The sequence below is a fragment of the Pteropus alecto genome, unplaced genomic scaffold (assembly GCF_000325575.1).
Source record: "Pteropus alecto unplaced genomic scaffold, ASM32557v1 scaffold78, whole genome shotgun sequence".
In the NCBI taxonomy this organism is placed as follows: Eukaryota; Metazoa; Chordata; class Mammalia; order Chiroptera; family Pteropodidae; genus Pteropus; species Pteropus alecto.
The window spans coordinates 3,512,097-3,517,862 of NW_006443124.1; the positions used below are offsets into that span (position 1 = coordinate 3,512,097).

The window sequence follows — 5,766 nt, forward strand, 5'->3', positions numbered from 1 at the left end:
GCCAAGCCACACCCACGTCACTACTACATGACAAAAGTATGCAAGGCTTCCAGACAGGAGCACTTGAAAAATTCGGACCTCTGGGTGCTGGGGTGGGAATTTCAGACATTCAACCAAGTGCCCATTTTTCAGAGACCCATGAGGGCAGGCACCCACCTTATTTCACCTCTCAGGCCCAAGAGCTCCCTCTGTGCCTGGGCAGAAGGCAAACACTATGCTTTCTCTAGCTGTTTAAACCCACGCCCACCTCTCTGCCTTCCTTTCTGCTTTGGAGACCAGCACTTTCCCTTTCATTTGCTACAGGGATTCAACTGTTTATGATTTAGCGCTGCAAACACCAGTGGGAGGATGTGAGCATCTGAGCAGAAAGCGAGCCAGGCTCTGCATGGGAACGCGCCAGCTCAAGGGTAGCAAAGGGGTGAAAAGAAACGGGCCTGGCTTTGCAGAGTGGTGTCCAGCAAAGGGCTGGCCAGCTGTTTACTAGGGCCATTTGTGTGAATGAGTATGGATTTTGGTGGAGACTGTGATTCACAGTCACAAATTCCCTTTTCCTTTGTTTTCTTTGTGTTGGTCATTGAGGGCTTCCGAGGAAAGTCCCTTTTGAGATTGTATATCTGAAGGCAAGAGCGCCAAATCGGCCACTATGAGCAGCTGGCAGACGCAGGGAGACTTCCTTCTGTTGACCCTGCCTTTCTTAGGAGGAGCAAATAGATTTGCAAATGAGGTACTTAATCAAAGGCAAAGTTAATACACAAAAACCTAAGGGAAGAAACACTGAGTTTCTTGTAAACCGCCTCCCAAATCTGCTGTGCACATAAACATATATGGCTTGCCTGGTTCCAGAAAAGATTTAAGGAATGAATATTCAGTTGATTAAGTGGTCTGACTTTACAGTAGCACCAACCCATGATGATATTTTCAATGGCAACAGTGGATGGACATCTATGTGTTCCATCTACCCCTAATGAAGGGATCTTACCCCAGGTAAGACTATGTGCTTGCTTACTTTGCTGACATGCATTCTGTAGACCCTGAATAAACTATTAAGGATCATGGAGCTGGCAGTCCCACTGTGCTAGCTTCCAGGAATGAGGAATCCTGCAAAGTGGAAGGCACACCCCTTCCCTCTCATCTGGTAGGTGATGCTTGGCTAATACGATACTCCTTGATTTAGGCTCCTAGAAAAATAATCTACTCATTTGTGCCACAGACATACCTTATTTTAAGTAAATCTAACACCTATACGTGCCCTATAAATTGTATGTGAATATTTTTCTTTAAGAAAAGTACTTTAGGAAAGGATTTGCTAATCAACAAATGTTCATTGAGTACTGACAAGGTGTTCCATCTCGAGACGTGACTGGATCCACCCCACCCAACCATAGAGGCAGGAGGGGCCCTACCTGGGAGGGCAGGTAACAGAGAGTGAACCTGGGCTAGCAGGATGTCCAACTCAGCTAGGTGATAAAAGGAGTCCAAGGTATAGGAGCAAAGACGAGCACCTGGGCCAGTGGCCTACAGGAGAAGACAGAGGGAAGGAATTGTAATTATTTTGAACCTAAATTTCACTCCTTAAAAGAGGCAGCCTAAACTTAGTGGCTAAGTGCATGGACTCTGCAACCAGACTCCCCAGGGTTCAAATTCAGATTCTGCTACTTAGTCCTGTGACCTTGTGCCTCCATTTCCTCATCTGCAAAATGGGGTAATAAAGTACTACCTTTGTTGTTGAAAGAATCAAATGAGTAACGCTTTTCGCAGCATGCCTGGTTTACAATGACTGCTATATGTTTGCTATAGTAAGTTCTGAAAAATCTGCTCACGAGTCCACCTGTACCAATGTCCAAAGTGACACTTTATGAGTGACCACTGGTGCCACCTTTTGGGGGGCACAGAGGTGCTCTTGCTTTGCATGGAGTTTTACTTGCACCTCTGAGCATTCAGAAGTAGAAGAGCTTCTGTGAGCGTCGCCAGTGTTTCTTGAGCTTGGCTTGTACAAATCTCATGCTTGGCTTTGTGTGAATGACCTTGCCAAATTCTCATAACAACTCTATGATGTAGGGGGTATTATAGTGGCAGGAATTGAGGAACGGAGGCTTGACCATTTGCCTGAGGCCACACAATTACCAAGTGGCAGAGCCAAACTTCACACCCAGGCTGCACTCCTAACCAGGTAGAGTTTGGTGACAGGAATTCAAAAGCAGGTAATATCTGAAAATCTAGAAGGTAGGCTAGGATTTGGAAGATCTGCCAAGAGATGTAGGACCCCAACTTGGCCCACAGGCAGAATCTCTACCTTGAGGACCCATGACCTTTGAGACTGGGGTCTCTAGGAACAATACGAGAAGGCCGGCATGGGGGACAAGGTGGGCCTCAGGTTTTCCTGAACCAGGCAGTGAATGATGCCCAAAAAGAGAAGAAATGGTGCCTAATAACAGAGACAGAGGCACAGCAAGGGTGCCAGCCTCAAGTCCCTCAGGCCTAAGGTCAGAGGTCTTCTTGAGCTAAGCCTGAGGTCAGGACTGGGTGACTCCAGTTGTGGAGAGAGGAGGAACAGACAACGCAGAACTTAGCATCTGGGCGTCATGAAGTTTACAGTGATATAAAAGACTTGGCTTGCCAATGCGACCCCTCTAAATAGAACATTTAAAATGTCACTTACAGAGATTTGTTTTATACATAAGTGCTCAAGACCACCTCTCTGACTTCATCCGAAGAAGACTGACAATGGGAACAGGTGTGATGGGCACACCCACCTTACAGCAGGGCTGTGTAGATGTAGAGCTTACTAATGAACAAGCCTCACTTCTGCCCCTCCATGGGTCTGGTCCAGGGTTTTACAGATCACAAGAGAGCTTGTTAAAAAATCAGGTTTCCGGGTCCTACTGGCAGAACTCCTGATTTAACCGAGTTTCTGAGGGACCCTAGATTCTGTATATCCCGGGTAGGGCCTAGGTGATTCTGATGCCTTTGGTCCACAGGCCACCTTTACGGACACCCAGGTCTTACGGTGGCTCTGGTCCTCTTGTCTTTATTACTCTTAGCAAGAATACAGAATGTGTGGCCTGACTCAGTGGCAATTTGCGTCTTCTTTGTCATCACCTTCTTCCTGCATTGCCATTTCCCTTGGACTGGACCTCTGCCTGTAACTATAGCAGTGACAGCATACCTGCTGCCTGCTGAGTTACTGTGTGCCTGGCGCGGACGGCACTAAACCCTTCGCGTACGCTCTTCTCTCATTCAATCTTCACAAGCATTCCATGAATTAGGCACTATTCTTATCCACATTTCACACATGAGGGACAAGGGCCCACTGCTAGTAAGTGGCTGGTCTGCCGTATGAGCTCAGGACGAGCGGATTACCAGAGCGCAGACGCATGACCTCTGGGCTCGTCTACGAGGGCAGTTTGGGTTCTCTGCCAGTTCAGCCGTCCTCTCTCACTCTCTACGGTGTCTTTCTCCAGTTAACATCCCTAACTTGCCGACTCCCATTCCCAGACTCCTAAATAATTTCTTCAGAAGATGACGTGTCCCTGAGCCTCCCTACTTTTATCTCACTCAAGAGGTCAAAAAGGGTTGGGGAAATGTGCAGGTAGAAGGTAGGTGCTACGGGTTGAATCGTGTTGCCTCTCAAATTCACATGGTGAATTTCAGAACGTGACCTTATTAGCGATAGCGTCTCTGCAGAGGTGATCCTGTCTAAATGAGGTCATTGGGGTGGGGCCTCATCCGGGAGGACTGGTGTCCTTAGAGAAGGGGAAAGTGGGACACAGAGATGCAGATAGCAGAAGATGACGTCAAGAGACACAGGGAGAAGATGGATCTACCAGTTAAGGAGAGAAATCTGTAATGGATCCTTCCCTCACAGCCCTCAGAAGGGACCCACACAGTCGATATCTTGATTTTGGACTTCTGGCCTCCAGAGCTGTGAGAGAATAAATTTCAGTTGTTTAAGCCACCCAGCCTGTGGTTCTTGTATGGTAGTCCGGGCAAACTACTCAAGTGGGAACCAGATTCTTGGGTGTCCCCTTTAGGCCCTGACTTTGGGACGATCGAGTTAAAGGCCAACACATTATGCCAAGTTGCAGCAACTTTTCTTTAACTCTGAGTGCTTTTCTATGTGCTTAAACAGTGTTCTGGGGAGCCACGGGTAGGCCCAAGGCCCAGCATGGAAGAAAGAATGAATAGAAAGGATGAAGAGGGAGGAGGGAAAGGAAAGGAAAGGAAAAAGGAGGCAGGAGGAGGAGAAAGAGGAGAGAGAGAGGGAGGGGACCGGGATGGGGCACACTTGAGGGCCACTAGTGACACTTCAGGCTCGTTCGTCTCATTCGTAGGGCACCTCCTGTGTGCCTGGGAGCGCGCTAAACACCGGCCGCAACAGAGCCTGGAACCGCCGGACCCGACCTCTGTGCAATGTAGAGGCTAGATGGGGACGCCGACATCAATCCTGAGGGGTTCCATGAAAGCACATGCAGGGTACTGGGCCCAGTCAGGGGACCTGGAAAAGCTTCGGAGAGTGGGGTGCACTCGAGTCAAAATCTGGAGAACCAGCAGGCATCAACTGGGTGAGGGCAGAGTGTTTCAGGTAGAGAGAAGAGCATGGGAGAACGTCACATGGTGTGAGGAAGTATGACATCACCAGAGGGCCCAGGGAAGTGGGTGGGGTAAGGTGAAGCTTAAGGGGGAGGTGGGGGCCAGACCATGGCAATAGCATTGAGGATTTAGGTTCTTAAGCTGAGAGCCACGGAAAGCCTGGGAAGGAAGTGATCCTACAGAGGGCAAGCTCTCATTTCAAGAAAGGAAATGTCGAGATAGAGATGCCGATGGTGTCAGCCAGCGATGGGTCAGCCCTGAACCTGGGGTTGGCTGCACTGCCTTTAGGGCGTGAAGTTCTAGGCCACTTCCCAAATAGTGTTCTAGCCGTGGTCCCCGCTCAACAGAGTGTGTTCTAGGTGTTTGTCACGGACGCACTGGGAAGGATCTAAATAGGGCCAGTTCTCTCCCATCAGCAAGGTTAATCAGCTCGGTGCCAGACCAGGCTCAGGCTGGGGATGGCCAGGCAGCCCCTTCTTTGGCGTCATTTGAAGGACACGGAGAGGCCTCGTGAGCAGAACCTCCCCTTTGCCTGAAGCTGCAGGAGTGGGCATATGTTCAGGAGGATCGTCATGCAGAAGGGCCGTGGAGAAGAGCAGAGGGTCAGGTCGTGAAGGGGAAAGAGGTGAGGGCAGGGAGCCCATGCAGACCCCTTGAAGGTGCCAGGGGTGACAGTGGCAGAGACAGGTCTGAAGGGGGGCAGAGAGTGCTGGAAGGAGGAGCGCAAAGGACTTGAAGTCAAATTTTGCCTTATTTGTGATTACACGCAAAATGTCGCAAGATGGGCCTGTGGCTGCGGGGTGTGGGGAGCAGGTCCAGCTTGTCGTTTGCAGCTCTCCCCGGTACCTCCACTCCCAGACACACACACCATCCCCACCACTGGGAAACTTCCCATCGATGCCAGCGTCTGTCGGCTTAATCCATCAGCGAGTCCCGAGGTAAAACTGAACACCTTTGCGCCATGCCCTGCCTGGCATAAAAGAATTCCCTTCCTTTTCCTCTGAGCAGAGAGATTGGATTTGGCTAAGCAAGGGTGAGTTCTTGGGGCAAGCGCAGCACACTCCGGAGAAGAGAGGTGACTTGTAGGAAGGTGAGAGGCCTCTTGGGGAGCAAGACCCCCCAACGCCCACTCCTCTCGCATCTCCCCACGCACTCTAGCCCTGCTGGCCTCTCTCT

General features: G+C 50.0%; 1 protein-coding gene across 3 annotated transcripts in view; it reads left to right on the plus strand.

The window, feature by feature from the left end:
• FGF1 (fibroblast growth factor 1) overlaps positions 1-5,766 on the plus strand; it is an 83,289-nt gene that overhangs the window by 1,303 nt on the left and 76,220 nt on the right. The window lies entirely within an intron of this gene.